General features: G+C 36.2%; 1 long non-coding RNA gene across 1 annotated transcript in view; it reads right to left on the bottom strand.

Annotated features, from left to right (window-relative positions):
* Positions 1–1,237: 1,237 nt before the first annotated feature.
* LOC121063708 overlaps positions 1,238–17,256 on the bottom strand; it is a 556,903-nt gene continuing 540,884 nt past the window's right edge. The window contains exon 5 of the long non-coding RNA XR_005816158.1: positions 1,238–1,347. This is a non-coding gene — a long non-coding RNA (uncharacterized LOC121063708). The remainder of the gene's footprint in view (positions 1,348–17,256) is intronic.

Raw genomic sequence — 17,256 nt, 5'->3', positions numbered from 1 at the left:
AAATTCCTTAGTGTTTATGTAGTAATATGGACCCACTTATTAATTGAATCATAGAACCATAAAAACATAGAAGAGCTTGGGTTGGAATGGACCTTAAAGATCATCCAGTTCCATCCCCTTTGCCATGGACGGATGCCACCCACTAGATCAGATTGCCCAGAGCCTTGTACAACCTGGCCTTGAACACTTCCAGGGATGGGGTATCCACAGCTTCTCTGGGCAACCTGTGCCACTGCTTCACTACCACTTTGGTTCTGTCTTGGCAATTAAAGGCTGATTCTTTTCAAGGAAGATTTTCACTGTGTGACATCTGCCAATATGCTTAATAAGATTTTTACAGCATTTCACAGCAGAGAAGTCATTCAGAATTTACTTCTGTGTTATTAACAGGGTGGTTTTGGCCTGGAGCTGCCCACAGGACCAGTGAAAAGGGTTTTTTAATGGGCATGCTTTTTAACTATAGGTATGGTGGTCTGCATGATACACTGATAATACCTCATTTTTCCATGCAGCTAATGGTCATATGTGGCATAAGTGTATGTGACACCACAGTCATATAAATCTGGAACAAATCAGTAAACTTTATGACTATGAGGTTGTGAGGGCACATTTACATGGGTGCTCCACTCCCTCCTGGTGTATTTCTTTTGAAGAAATGGGCAAGGGAAGATAATGGAATAGGGAGAAGCTCCATTTCTCCAGTCTTCAAATGATACCCTTAGCCTATAGCAGTCCTGCCACCAGCACTTTGATATCTCCTGCAACCTCAGCTAGGCCATAAGTCTCATTTCACAATTAATGTCACCCACTGTCTCTTTCCATTACTGAAAATAATGTGATGCCAAAATTGGGCTATTCACATGCAGAAGAGTATTTATCTAGGCTCTTTCTCTGAGGATTACGTAGACATAAAATCCTGTCCAATTACACAGAAGTAGATAATTTCTCATGTTTTAAGATGGCAGAAGTAGATACACTTGAAACAGGGGAGTGATTATGAGAGAAGAAGGGGGGGGGGAGGGCTATGGGGTGTATTGCTGCCTACTTTTCTGATTCTCCTTCTTAAAGGTCTTGTTCACGTGGACTGGGTAACACATGTTCTGGCAGAGGCAGCACCTCTGCACAGGACCTCAGCAATGTAGAAGAAACCAATTCTGTAGCATGGTTTACCAAATCTCAAAAGTGATGAATGAGGGATGATTTGCTAAGTCACTCACTGTTTCCTGCCAGACCGGGGTCACTTCCAATGTTTCTGTGTTCTTAATAGATTAATGCAGTTCACTGAAGTTTATTCATGAGACAGAAAGTGGGCTCAGCACTTTCTCCAAATGAAGTGTGCAAAAAATCCTGCGTAACAGAAATCAGATTTTAGTTGGCATGAATGGGACCCAAGAGGACTAATTCACTAAACTTTACATCACATATTTCCTTTAGCACAAGTGACAGAAGTGAGATACCTAATGCAATTCTCACTTGATGTTGGAAAATGGCAAAAATTTTAACAATCCAAAAAAGAGCCAATTTTGATCTCACAACTGTATGACCCAGACCAGTACATATTATACAATAAATATTCATCTTAAAAGTCTTTTGAAATGTATTGTTCATTTTGGGGCAGGAAAGGGGAAAAAGAAATAAAACCCTGAAACTAAAAATCAGTATATTTTGTGGATATGTGCTGACACATCAGTTTTGCAGCAAAAGTCTGTAGGTTGCTGTGCTTTGTAGAAAACATCAAACAAAAAACAGTAATTGAATGTTTATCTTCAAAACAGAAGATCTCGATGGAATGAAATTGAACATTGAAAAGATCTTTGAAAAATGTTTAAATTTGAAGGAATTGAATGATTTTTATAAGAGTAAAGGAATGAAATAACTAAATCAAATTAAAAATATTTTTCTTTTTGTGGAAGCTCAGGGGAGACCTTATTGCTCCCAACAACTACCTCAAAGAGTCAGCTTCTTCTCGCAGACGACTAGAGATAGGACAAGAGTGAATGGTTTCAAGCTGTGCCAGGCGAGGTGCAGGTTGGGAATTTAGGAGAAATTTCTTCTTAGAAAGAGCAGTCAGGCATTGGAACGGGTTGCCTAAGGAGGTGGTGGAGTCACCGTCCCTGGAGATGTTTAAGGAAAGGTTGGATCTTGTATTTAGGGACATGGATTGGTGAGTAATATTGGTGGATGGGGAATGGTTGGACAGGATGATCTTGGAGGTCTTTTCCAACCTTAACGATTTTAGGATTCTATGGTTATTTTAAAGTATATAAACATTTTGGTGTCTGCTAAATTGAAAATAAGATTGAGTTGGAGCTGGTAAGAAACAAGAGCCAGGGGAAATTTCATTAAAAGTGTAAAGAAGAAATCCCTTCTGGTCTCATTTCTCTGCTTCCAGTATTCAATGAAAGAAAGATTTTTTCCTCCATATTTGCAAACTAAAGAGGTTTCATAAAATTCTGGATAAGTATTCTTTCAGGTTCATGGTGTGAATAAATATGAATGTTAGGCTTAGGATACCTGCGAATATAGGTTTGTATTTCTAATTTTGATTGTCATTGGGCTGTAATCATGAAACGATCAAAATAAGGATAAAGACTTATTCCATAACTAGTAATTTCTTAAGTGTTGTATTGCTTGCAGAGTATTTTAAGGTCATAAAGTGATAGAGAAAAAATGTGAGGAATTCTTTCTCCTTTTATAATCTCTCTGAATTCTCATGTTTTAATCTTATGGGTGTTCAGAGAGATATTACGTATGACTGTCAGCCCTCCTTGTTCATCACGTGGGAGCAGCTTTGTTATTGTGTCCATAGCCTTCCTCTTCATGCTCCTATAATATGAAAACCTAATGATTCTTTCATGCTCTATGACATGTGGCCCTCTTTATTTAACAGACATGACACCTAACTGTGGTGTGCAAGCTATGGCTATGACCAAATCATACACGAGTGTGACTTTACCAGGTGTACTTAAAATTTGAAGGACATGCCTGACAGCAGAGTCCATTCACTGCAGAAATTTAAACATTGCTACATGTTACTAGTGTTACTTATTCTAATTAATGTATTGATCATAATACCATTATTTCTACTGATTGTAATATTAACTACTTATTGTTTGCTCTGCACTGACTTTTGGGACCAATCAAGAATATTTAATTCAATGAATATCTTAAATCAGACAGACACAGAGTAGGCAGCTTTTCAAAAGGTCACAATTTAAAAATAAATACATAAATAAATAATGTTTTGGAAATCCCAAGATAGAAACCACCTATTTACATTACAGCTGCTGAGATTAATCCCACCCAGTTTCTTCATTCTTGCCAGCAAGAATGTCATCCATTTAACCACTGAAGAATGGAAAATGTGGGAAGGGGAGTTAGAAGTGAGTTCTTGTCTTTCTTGTTAATAAAAATGTGTGAACACAGGAACTGAGGAATATGAAAAGATCAGGGGTTGCCTCACAGATGCTACATCCTCTTGCATGGCATAGACAACTTTAGTTCCATACAGAGCTAGAACTTTGTGCTGGAGAAGGTCCTGGGACAAGAGAGGATGCTAAACTAAGATCTTAGGAGTTATTCTGTAACTTTTGATGTTTTCCAGGCTCCCATCAGCTAACTGCACTTTCTGTTTTACTTCCCTTTGTAACTGTTTTCTCACTGTCCTTACTCCTTTAGATTATTTTGTCCTGTTCCTTTTTATGCCGTATTTATTTGTCTGCCTTTAACATTTTAATAGGTTGGAAAGGACTTTGAACAAGTATGTTGATAACCAAGAAGAACGCTTTGATTTTCTAAGGTGTGCACAAGAAGCTAAACTCAAGGAGGAGTTGTTCAGCCACCAGCCACCCTTTATGTCAGCCAGATGGATTGTCGGAATGTCAAAGGCGTGGATGGTCCACGGCATCCCTTAGTAATTGTTTAAGGCAATGTGACAATTCCCATATTTGTGCACAAAGAGTTTGGAAAATCTTTAAGAAGAATCTAAAAATATAAGTGCTTTTTTTTTTTTTTTTCCAAAAAAAAGATCTTTTTTAAAAGAGACTAGGAGCAAAGCTTTGTTAATCACTGGATGGAGTGGAAAGAGCAATTACCAAAATGTGTGGATTACTTGTTTTACAAGGCAGTGTGTCTGGGCCATCTCAGACAATTCAAGGGATGTTGCCGGCAGTTTGGAATGCTAAATATGAAGAAAATTAAATAACATATTCACTTTCAGACACCCATTATAATGTGGAATGATATTTTTTTGTTCTATGTGTTGACAAGTATTTGACATATGGAGATTTGATATGTATATACATTTATTGTTCATCACTGCAAAAGATAGTTGAGTAAATATGAATAAAATAAATATACTAACCCTTATTTAATATTATTATTATTATTTTAAATCTGTCTAAAAGGATTTTTGCATCTTTTTGGTATCTTTTGGATTAATAACCCAATTGTAGGACTAATAAATCTATAGCATTAAGTGATGGATTTTTTTGTTCTTTTCCGTAATGAAAGGAACACAATAGAGGAAATAACTTAGGCAACAATTTTTGGTTTGGTCATACAGTTACATTTAGAAAATACAAAAAGTTTGATGGTTATGAATATTAGCATTTCTTGTTTAGGCATTAAGTATTCTATCCTGTCAATCTTATGGAAATGAAAAAGGTGTAGAATAGGTGTTGAAAATTAAAGCTATTTCATAAGTTATTAAATGTGCCACTCCACTCCAAAAATGGTGAAGCATTAAAGGGCTTCATTAAATGTTTGATATTAATCAAACTTTCCAACCTGAAATGCCTTCTAAATTTAATGATTCTGGTCTGCAGTCAAGATCAGCTGTCATTCAAATACTAGGTGGATATGTCTTTTCTTTCTTCTCTCTCTTTTTTTTTTTTTTTTTTTACTGTAAGATTACTGTGAGCAGAAACAAAGTTTCACAGAAATAAAATGTAATTACAAGACATGAAAGACAAAATAAAACTGTTGGAGAGAAAAGGTATAAAGGTATATCATTCAATATCTCATATGTTCTTTGTCATGGGAGTGTTTTTTGTGCTTAAAAGATGAATGATTTACTGGGAGTTACATTCTTCATTTGCTAAATCAGTATCATATTTTCACTGTGCATGTCACGTATTGGAGCCTCAGAAAAAAGGCGAAATCAAAAAGGAAAAAAAGTCTCAGTGACAGAATCTCTTCTATGTTGCTCTAATAGAATAATGCATAAGCTGTTTGCAAAATATCAATGTCCTTTACAAAATAAGCATCAGGAAATATCAAGATGTTTCACCAGTTGTTATAAATTATCATTTTTTTGTTTAAGATTCACAGGAAGTAGAATACTAAATATTGTAAGTGAATTGAATTTTGCTGATTTATATCTATTAAGAATCATAGAGAAACAAATTTTGGTAATAGATTACTTATACATACCACCAGGAATTGTGGTGGTATATATATATTCCCTCTCTTTTTTATTTCTCCCATCCCACTGAGACTGAGATGAAAATTGCAGATTTCACATTCGCCAAAAGTAAATGCAAGGGGCAAGATCAAATGAAAATAATATAGGTTTGAGTTGCCCTTTCCTGCAGAAGAAGAAAGACTCCCCTCTCTACTCAGTGATGTAAACCCAACTCTGACAGTCCTGGCATGGGGAGGGCCATGAATGGGCTATCTCATGCTCCATATAAATGGAGCACATACGAACGAAGCAAATCACCCACCTAGTCAATCAAGGGAAACCAGCTGATGTGATCTGTTTGGACTTCAGCAAAGCTTTTGACATGGTTTCCCATAGGATCCTACTGGACAAAATGTCCAGCATACAATTTAACAAAAACATCATACGATGGGTAAGCAATTGGCTGACGGGCAGGGCTCAAAGGGTTGTGGTAGATGGGGCCACATCTGGCTGGCAGATTGTCACTAGTGGGGTCCCTCAAGGCTCCATTTTAGGGCTAGTCCTGTTCAATGTTTTTATAAATGATTTGGATGTAGGACTAGAAGGTGTTTGAGCAAATTTGCCGACAACACCAAACTTGGAGGAGTTGTGGACTCGGATGAGGGTGGAAAGGCCTTGCAGAGAGATCTGGACAGATTGGAGAGCTGGGCGATCACCAACCACATGATGTTTAACAAAAGCAAGTTCTGGGTCCTGCACCTGGGACGGGGCAACCCTGGCTATACGTACAGACTGGGCAACGAGACGCTGGAGAGCAGTCCGCAGAGAGGGATATGGGGGTTGTGGTTGACAGCAAGTTGAATATTAGCCAGCAGTGTGCCCTGGCACCCAGGAGGGCCAACCGTATCCTGGGATGCATCAAGCACGGTGTTGATAGTCGGTCGAGGAAAGTGATTGTCCCACTCTACTCTGCGCTGGTGCGGCCTCACCTCGAGTACTGTGTGCAGTGCTGGGCACCACAGTACAAAAAGGACATTAAACTGTTGGAGAGTGTCCAGAGGAGGGCGACGAAGATGGTGAAGGGCCTAGAGGGGAAGACATGTGAGGAGTGGCTGAGGTCACTTGGCCTGTTCAGCCTGGAGAAGAGGAGGCTGGGGGGACCTCATTGCAGTCTACAACTTCCTCGCGAGCGGGAGTGGAGAGGCAGGTGACCTATTCTCCGTTATCACCAGTGATAGGACCCATGGGAACGGTGTTAAGCTGAGGCAGGGGAAGTTTAGGCTGGACATCAGGAAGAGGTTCTTCACCGAGAGGGTGGTTGCACACTGGAACAGGCTCCCCAGTGAAGTAGTCACTGCACCAAGCCTGTCTGAATTTAAGAAGCGATTGGACTGTGCACTTAGTCACATGGTCTAAATTTTGGGCAGACCTGTGCGGTGCCAGGAGTTGGACTTGATGATCCTTATGGGTCCCTTCCAACTCGGGATATTCTGTTCTATGAAATCTTAAGTTAAAAGACCAAGTGTGTTTTCTCCTTTGAATGCAGGGGTAAAGCTGATGGAATGGATACTATTTCTTGGTGATTCTCCTCCATATATGAATTCATACCTTCTACCCAGCTCTACGCTCTAAAATTACTTTTGTATCAAATTGTTGTCCTTGGTCACTAAGTTGCTCAGGGACAACTGGGGCCATAGCATGTCCATTAGTGCCACATCCTACAGTGCGTACGAGTTCCAGCTCACAGGATGCAGAAGTGGCCAGTCCCTCTCCTGCCATGTTCACAGCATGGTTTGAATTTTTATATTAAAGTTCTGTTTATAAAATTAATTAATATTATAACTTTAGCACAGGAAATTGAGGATGTTAATAAAAGAGCTGGCTGGGAAAATTCCATGCAAACAGTTTTCTTTCATTCAGTGTTATTCAAAGAAAACCAGTTTGCTTCCTTTTCTGTGAAATTATATCAGCTTGGACAAAATTGCATGGTATCGTCTTGTACAGAAAATAAAACTATTTGAAAATGTTATAAAATTACTTTTTGATTTCTTGGAGCAAAAAGTTATACATTTTTGAAACTTTTGTTTGAAGTTGAACTTTTTACATAACAAATGAACAAATTACCATTAAAATGGTAAAATACCTATAAAATGATTCAACACCTCTAACAATGCTATGGAGGGATAATTACTATAATTTCATCTCAAAATCTTGATATCTTAACATTTTTGTAGTGAACAGAAGTCCATTCTTTGTCCACGTGTAGTTGCTTCTCACCAAGCTACTCAAGTTAAAAGCTCCATTTTAACTTGGCTCTATGATTTTATGGGAAAGCCAGTATAATCTGATTATATTAGATGTGTTAGCTTGTCATGGAAGTTAGTTTATCCTCTTACTCTCTTTCTTCACACTCTCCACAATTTTTCTGCCACCTTTTAATTGTCTCCTCCTTTCCTTCTCTCTCTTTTCTCTTGGCCTACTCCCTGGCTCTGTGTTTTAAACACCATCATTGCTTCTGTTTCTTCTAGTGAATGTCTCTTCCAAATAAAAATAGAATTAATTCAATAGTTTCCAAACCATTTTTCCATACATATGCCACCTATCATACTATCTTTTCCATTCATATGTTGTCTGTTTTCTATTTATATTGTAAGAAGTTTAGGGCATGACTATAAATCATTCTCTCTTCCCAGTGCCCAGGACAGTAGAAGTGCATGTCTATCTACTCCAGAAGCACCTCTGTAAATATATAATAATAATTTGTCACTTGCCTAGAAAAGGTTCATTAACAGTAATTATATGATTTTTGAAAACAAATTTCTTTTATATGATATATCTCTGTATTTCTTCCTTTTAGAATTATTATTCTTATTTAAAAAATAAAGATAAATGTAATTCTGGTAAGGAAACTGCTTTGGAGAAACATACACTTTTAAATAAATAGTAAGCAGTAGGACAACTGCATAAGAATGAAAGCTCTGATGCACCGTCAGCTGAAGTTTACATGTCAGTATTTACTTTTTTTCCTTCCCCCATTGCATTGGTCTTTTATGTCTCCTTCATTTTTCCATCCTAATGTTCTTCCAAATTCTGCAGCAACTTTGCAGACATAATAGCCCAAGAGACACATTGTCGTAACAGGATTAAGGGCCTTTCCCTTCTTTTACACCACGTCAAATTCAGTTAATCATTTTCCAATAACTTTGGTCTAAATGAAGTGAGCCAGTCATCCCAAGGCAGTTCCTATTAGTTCGGGGGCATACGAATACAATGGTCATCACTGTTGTCAGACACAGGAGACAAGAAGTGGTGAAGGGACTAACATGAGGAATGATTTATTCCTACAAATTGTTAAAGCAAGCTCTCTCTCTCAAGGTATAGAGAAGAGGGAGAGCCATGACGTCTTGTAAGCTGTTCTTAAACTCCTCAGTGTAGGAGTTCAGTTTTCGGTCCTAGATATATTCAAATATATCTAAAGATATATTAGATATATGTAGATATTTATATCTTAGGAAATTTGAGACATAAAAAATATACAAATATTCTACAAGGAAAAAGAGATCTGAAGGAAAAATATCAGGTAAACAATTATTAATAGGTAAACAATTCATATACATTTATTTCATTTTAATGGTTAAAAGACGTATCTTTGTAGATTGTATAATCCTCTGTTTATATATGAAAATTAGAGACAAGTCCTAGGCAAAAAGTTCAACTGTGGGATTGAAATTCAAAAAGCTTAACCAGTGTTTGCGTGTTTGGATATCTAATTACCTTTGAGTTTATTCTAGCAGAAATTAAATAATTTTTCAGGGGAAAAAAATACCCTCCCCCTAAAAAAATATATTAAAAATGAAAACACACCTTGATTTAACTTGACAGTTTGACTTGCTGGCAGTCAAAACATGGGGCAAATGTTATTATGCTTTTTCTAGGAGGCCTTCTCTAATTACCAGCAGGCAATCATGGCAAAGCAACAATCTAGAAAAAAAAAAAAAAAAAAAAAAAACACCACCACCACCACCAACAACAAAAACTGTATTCCCTTTGAACTACAATCTTGTTTTTTTCATTCTCATTTGTTCACAGTCAACTTTACATGTATAAAATGTACTTCTGGACTGGAGACAAGAATACTTAAATTAGTCACAATTATCATAATAAAAATACTCCTATTTAGCTAGTTATGTTGCTTGGTTACTTTAGTTGATTTGACCCAAGATAAGGTAGTAAAAATAAAATGAGTTTCCCAAAGGTAGAATTCTAGTCTAGTCTGATCTGTCCTTTGCAAGATAGCCTTTTTTTTTTTTTTTTTTTTTGGTAATGAAATGTAATAGAGCTAATCGCTAATCTAAGCTTCAGTGATGCTGAAGAAAAAATGGAAACTGAGAAAAATGAAGCTTAGTAAAAAAAAAAAAAAATATTAGCAAGGTGCTTGATGAAGAAAATATGGTACAGAAACAAGAAAGAACTGACCAGGATCATAGTCTTATCAAAGCTTTTTTAATGATCTTGACATCATATGATCAGATGTGCCTTCATAGAATTTACTGATGATATAAAACTGGGGCAAACGGTAGAAGAAAATCTACAAATATAATGGAAGAATGAATGGCTTAAAGGGGAAAGAGTAGAAATGCAACAGAAATTGAGGGAGATCAAATATTCAGGGAGAAGTAATCAAAATTTCTGAAATGAGCCAGCAGCTTTTTGCTCAGAAATGTCACTAGAAGAAGACTAGTTTATCACAGGATATTTAAAAGTCACTGTAAGGCCATCAAGAAAAAGGCAATGTGAAATTTAAGTGCCGTAAGTACCACATTTTCAATACAAATCAGAAAGTAAATTCAGGGAAAATACAATGTTTTAAGGAAAAAAACAGGTTATTGTACCACAGGAGACTAAAATGTTTGTCTCTTTTATTCAGGCTAAGTGAAGCCTGAGTAGGTAATACGGTTTTCTTTTTTAAGGGCATCATGAGAGAAAATAATTCTCTCAGCTGAAAAAGGAACTTAGCTAAAGGTATTAATTTCCCATAAAGTTTTGTGAGTTCAGTTCCTAAATAAAATAAAATAAAATAAAATAAAAAATTAATCCACTTATGTTTCCGTGCTGTAGTAATATTTTCTGTAATACTTACCAGAAGCAACACTACTACGTGCAAGTTTTAAGAGTAACACTGCAGTAGATATAAATTCTGTTGCTATTTCTGCCTCTGAACTGCATATTCATCACATTTTAAGACTCTCTTTATTTTCTACCTTCCAGATACCACTTAATTAAAATACTTAATTTAAAAGAGTCCTAGTTTGCTAATATTTATGCATATTAATATTAGAATACTAAATTAAGGGAAAAAAACACTGAACAATTTAGAATACAATGATTTCACAAAGGGCTAAGAGCTTTAGATGGTCCCATTTTCAGCTGAAAAATTTTGAACATATTAAAAAAGCTTTAGTCTGAGAAACACTGTACATACTATCCTGTGTTTTGTGCTTTTCGGATGTACCCTGGGATAATATTCCAAATTGGAAAATGTCTTCAAACATTACTCTTCTGGGGTTGTTATCATTACCATTGTTAAAGAGAAGGAGGAGTTGAGAAATAGAGAAAGCCCTTCAAATTAATTCATTACTTCTCCTCTTAATGTTTTCAAAACCAAAGAGAGGATTTTATTATTATTATTTTTCCCCTTAGTGGAATATTAGGAGGAGCTCCTAAAAACAAACAACAAACAAAACAAAACAAACAAACAAACAAACAATCACAACAAGTTTTCTATTTTAATGAATCCTCAGACTATTTTGAAATTTGAAATACATAAACGAGGATAATATAATTATCTATGTTGTTTCCAAAATGGTTCAGTTTCAGGTAGAACTCTCGTGGGAGACAACAATTACATTCAGTGATGACTCTGACAAATATTTTCTCATTTTGGTTGAATAAAACAATCATTTCTGTATTTCATGTGAAAATAAAGACAATAATTGGTATGCATTATAGTCTTGTCCTCGATACCCCTGATATTATGGAATAAATGTCCCTTAAAATGTGATTGAATGAAGAATCATTAATGGAAGTTATGAGAGCTAATTAGACTGTCAGTCTGCATTTTTTGGTGTCCAGGAAATGAAAAGCAAGTAAGACACTTACTAGAACAAGTGAGACCATGTTTTTACTGTGATGAAAGATGCAATCCAATACAAATCTACTGAATTCATCTTCTCTTGGAGTCAGAATGACTCTCTATTCTCCACCTTTTAATCCTGAGGCACCTCACAGCAGCAACTGTCAAACTAGTGTTAATTCAAAAAAAAGCCCCGGAGGTGAAAACATTTGACAGCTTCTCTCAGTTATCCAAATGAAAAATCAGGTTATTTTCCTTGCCATCCTTTTTGTCCACTTCTGTACATACTCTTTTCAATTGACTTGCATTTTCTTCATCATTGGCCCCAAATAAGCCTGCAGCCTTAATATTTCTCTTCTTTTGCTGTAATGATTCAACATAATTATCTGTAGTCCAACCCCAAAACCATTTGTGAATTACCTTGTACAAAAGGTAACCTCATTTTTAAGCTGTAGACCTGACCCTGAAAACCAGAAAACAGCCTCAGTCTTACTCACGTTTTTCAGGGTCTCTTCTTGTTTTCTGAATACTTTAAATCACCTAATTAACATTACAGTGAAAACTAAATAGAGATTAAATAGAAACACTTGCTAGTGCCAGATTATTTGGAAAAAAATCTTTAAAAGTAATGACTTATCTGGAGATCTAACTCATTCTCTATTTGCTCTTTTGACTCTGTTATAAGCTATGAAAACTGGACTAGTCCTTTAAAAGTAGTGCATTTATCATAATTTTACATCCCTGTTGCTATGAATACTAATAAATAAATTCAAATTATGCAGGAATATAAATATGTGAATAGTTGCTTAATCATTCACAGTGTTTAGATCAGTGTTTAAGGTCACAAGGTCACTCCTTTGGTAAATTACAGGTCATGGAGGCTCTCTCAAAGACCCAGAGACTCTTGTTGTGGAGAAGTACATCAGCATCAGGAAACCAGGATAGCATGGAGAGCCCCAAGCAAGCTGGAAGTGAATTAGCATGGCTTGATAAGCAGTGCACCACAATAAGGACATACTGGCAAAAGTCAATGTATATACAGCGAACCCTAGGTGAAAAGTCCAGCCAGAAAAAAAATGTCCACTTGCCTACAATCCTAATTCTAGAGATAGTTCAGGCATCCTGACAGTATGGCACCTGTGAGCCCAATTTACCCACTTTCATGAGCGTGTATGAGACTAAAGTGCCATCTGAGTTAAAGACCCCTGTCTTGGGCTGGGAAACTAATTGAAAGAGTTGTGTTTGATAACAGTCACATCCCAAGGTCTGACAATCTAAAAAATAAATTATCTTATATCAAAGTCATATCATTACAGTAAAATATTATTAATTTTTTTTTTTTTTGGAAGACGGCAAACAACCTGAGACCTGGAAAGCAAGTGAATTTCTGTATTGGCACTTGCACCTTAATCAACAATCAAGATTAAAATGGACAAATTAAAGAGTCAGTTGCTTGTCAGAGCCTGACAACTACAAAAGATTTAGTTGTAAGGATACCCTGAAGACTTATGGAAAAACCTCATGTCTACGTTTTCTTTTGGGGGCAAAATAGAAAAAAAGTGAACTACAGAGCTTTCCACAAAAACCTGCTGATTTCTTGTTCTTTTGTCAATATTTTGTACTCATAATCTTATTAGATTGGACTATGGAGGCATTCTTTTCAAATTATTAAACACAATGCTCTGCAATACTATTTCAGAAAATTTCTTGAAGAACTTTCATCTAACGATCACTGTCATCAATGGCAATGAGATTTTCTGTTAAACTCAGTGAGTTCTGGATTGTATTCCATGTGTACAAGTGGTTTCTGTGTTATTTTTTAAGTTGTCGAAGCTTGTTTGTAAGGTTGACATTAAGCTGTGAAGAGAAGGACTAAATTCACCATCTTAGAGCCAGTAGGTTATCTCCAAAAGATGTCATGGCTCTGATTCATTCATGAAACAAGGTTCACACAATCTGTTATGTATTACAGTTTGCCTTGCTAGATTTTCTTGTTTGTATCTTGGCCAAGACATTTCAGTGTTCCTGTTCCTTTGAGACCCTCTGGTTAAGATCTGAGTGATTTCCAATGCAGAAAATTATTGCCGTAATTAATTAATTGCCAACCAACTCTTTGTTAATAAATCCACCAGTGAAATTCTAAGTTTGCTCTGAGGGCTTTCATTTAAGTTTTATTTTCTAAAGTTTTTTTGAACTGTACATGAAACAAACAAACAAACAAACAAACAACAAGCATACATATAGATATCAAAGCTAATTTTGCTTCCTGTGCTTGGCTCCTCTGCACCTACCATAGGAGAAAAATAGGCATAGGAAAAGCAAAATACAGCTTTTCTGTATCCCTTTTGCTCTGGACAACCTCCATACAAAGGAAATGATATATTTTGCTGATCAGCAGCAAAATTCTTGGTTTTCATATCCTTACTGTAGTTGCAGGGTGGAATGTACCCATGGGCAGACTGGCTCACCGTTGTTAACACTGTTACCTTTCATTTGTTGTTTTTCAAAGATGGATGAATATATTCTCATCCTTCAAAATGGGCTGTGGGTAGCATTCTGCACAGAGGATCCTTGCCTTTGTAAATCGAGCTGTATTTTAAGTTCTAACACAATCAGCCTGCTTTAATGGTAGGCTGTATGTTTAATGCATTCATGGTGTTATGAGCAGCATACTAACATTTATGTGGGCGTTTGACTCTCTTGTTAACTCCAGAACCATACAGTTATGGGATTCAGTGCCAATCTTGAATTTCAAGGGGTTGGTGGAGCTCCCAAGGGAACTATTCAGGCTGAGCCCTTGCGCAGAGCATAATGTTATAGGCACATCAACCCTTACCTGCAGTCTTAATCCCCTCTCACAATGTTGGACAACAGGTTCCGCACAAATTAAATCATTATTGTTTGCCTGGAAATGTATGTTTTGGCCTCAGATAGCTAAGCACAGAAACCTTTTTTTTTTTTTTTTTTCCCCAGAATAACTTGATTTGAAGAAATGCAGGATAAACAGTGCTGACTCTCTAATTTAATTTTATAAATACCTCAGAAATGTCATTTTCTTGATCTTCATGTACTGTTGGTTTTGACATCAGATGTTAAAACTAAAAATGTTAAACTAGAAGAATCAAAGACTATTCTACTCACTACAGAAGCCTAACATCACCCCAGCTACCAGCTACCAAAGGATTTATTTTTTTTATTATATTATTTTTTTTTCTGCATAACTGTTATTTCATTCTTTGTGGGAAGCTTGCACTGAGAGAGTGGAAGCAAAGCTGTCAAAGTTCTTCTTCAGCACTGGCACCCATTCTGGGACTGGAGCCCAAATAACGTCACAGCACTTATAACTAGGTCCATAAATCCAGGATGAATTTGATTGTAGAAGTGAGGTTACTACCAGAAGTGTACTACAACAGAAAGTAAAATTGAGGAATAACTGTACTTTAGGAAAGAAAGTTTTAAATTTTCTTCCTTAGAGGCTTTTTGTGGATATAGTGATAGATAACCTGGTAACTCTGCACTTACAGTGAATTTAAAACCTCCCCGGAGTTATTTGCCTCAGCAACATCTAAATCTTATCAGTTAAAATAATCTTGTAAAAATAATTTATCTGAGACAGAATTTAAATGATTAAATTTTACGATGTAAATGATTAGTAGATTTGGGGAAATGATTTCAAGTATAATGGGGAAAAAAATGAAGCAACACTAAAAATAAGGTGGAATGTTGTCTTTGTATTGTTTCTGGTCTAAAAGAAACAGCTGGTGTGGGATGAATAATGCCACACCAGAAATTTCAGAACAGCTGATATGATTTCACTGTGAGGATTTTCCATCACCAGGATTTACTTTGTTTATTAAAATATATGAAACGGGGTCCTGACTCATGATATTGCCTACATTGAAATGACATGCAAAGTAATTTATTTTGCCTTGAACTTTCTTCTCCACCCTTCTTAGCTACATCTTCTAGTTATCTACTCCTATAATTATGAGGTATAATGTGTTTAAAATAAAGATCATCCATTTTAGTCAAGTCTAATCTCAAACCTCTTTGTCAAGTACCCTCCATCCTCAAGCTTATTTGCTGATTGACTGTATAAAATAATTACTGGTTTAGTAACAGCTTTACTTTTCTTTTTGCAGTTCAGATATTCGCTGCCAGTGAAGCTGTTTAAAACTATAGAATCCTTATGGGGTTTATTCATCACTGAGGTCTTATTTCTGAAGTAAATTAATGATTTGCTATTCCTGGAGACTTTACTGTGCTTACCATTGTATTAACTTGCATCAAAAAATCACACTAAGCCATTTTTCAAACCCTGACAAAAATAAGCTAGAGACATCTTGGTGAGTAAAGGTCTTGAGGGGAAAAAGTGAGTATATTTTGAATAATTGAAATGTACTCACTTAACATCAGGTAAAGCTGTGAGAGGTTATTGCTAGCATTCAGAATAAGCCCTCCTTTCTACGGACAGTATGTCAGAACATAGCAAGAGCTGACTTTGGGAGGATCTGCATAAGAACAGAAGGTGTTTAGCTGTTAAGATTTTGGCTTAGCTGTGAAAATTGCCTGGGTGCCAGTTTGCGTTGGCATTGTGTCTCTGACACTTGGAGATCGGTTAAGAAATCCAGCAAATGTTTGCAACAGGCGAGACACTAACATCTCAGAGAGGAAAAAGTGTAAGTGAGAGAACTTTTTTTTTAAAAATGTCAGATATTTAGTTAATGAAAACAGAAACCAGAAAAAGACATGTTGACAGTGTTGAATCCTTCTCTGCCCTATTTTGTTTACGATAGAGAGAGAGAGAGAGAGAGAGAGTATAAGGTGTCTTTTTCTGCGGGAGAGGACTATTGTACCTTTTTTTCTTCCATGAGGAGGTAGGTAAAAGCCACACTAAAACAAATCTCAGACAAAGTAATACTTTGCAGTAGAAACAGCATTAATATGCAAGAGAGTCAAAGAACTTTATAGCAGGAGAGTCGAAGAACTGAACTGGGAATAATAGATGATTTGAAAATCATTTCTTTAATTTCAAGACTCCTAGGAAAAATATCTTTGATCAACTGATCTTTGTTTTCATATAGTCCTCATCTGTCAACATCCTCTTTCCTGCCTGGTAACTCAACAAATTTCCATTTGCAGAAAAGGTGAAATAGGTAGAGTGACTTCACCACCACAAAAAACCTTCACTGGGGGACTGAAGCACTCGGCTCATAGTTGCTGTTATTTGTTCTTCAGGACTACACAAAACTCCTGCTAAACCATGGACAGACACAGACCAAAACATAGTACCTGTTGCAGGGAGTTTATAAACTGATTTTTTTTAAAAAAGGGACGCTGCCAGAGAGACAAAGAATAATAATTAACTACAGTGCAGAAAGCGTTGAAGGATTTGAATGAATCTTAAGCTGGTTAAAGGCTTCTGACATTTCTAGACAACTTTTTCTTCTCCACAAGCTTCTACATCCCATCTAACATTTTGTCTAGCATGTCTGTGTACACTGAAAACTCCTCATAACAAAACTCTCTATGCTTGTATTTGATGGGTGGTACAACACCTGGTATCTCTGGGTTGTATTGTCATTGAAAGATTAATTACTGAACTACCACATGTCACAGGAAGTAAGATGATCAGCAGCTCAAACAGATTAACAATGACATGCAAATTCCAAGAGATGTGGACAGTTATAAGGTTGTAAGATTAATGCAAACAAACAAA

The sequence above is a fragment of the Cygnus olor genome, chromosome 1 (genome assembly GCF_009769625.2).
Source record: "Cygnus olor isolate bCygOlo1 chromosome 1, bCygOlo1.pri.v2, whole genome shotgun sequence".
In the NCBI taxonomy this organism is placed as follows: Eukaryota; Metazoa; Chordata; class Aves; order Anseriformes; family Anatidae; genus Cygnus; species Cygnus olor.
Note: the sequence above shows the minus strand (reverse complement) of the source record. Positions and strands in the feature narration are given on the sequence as shown.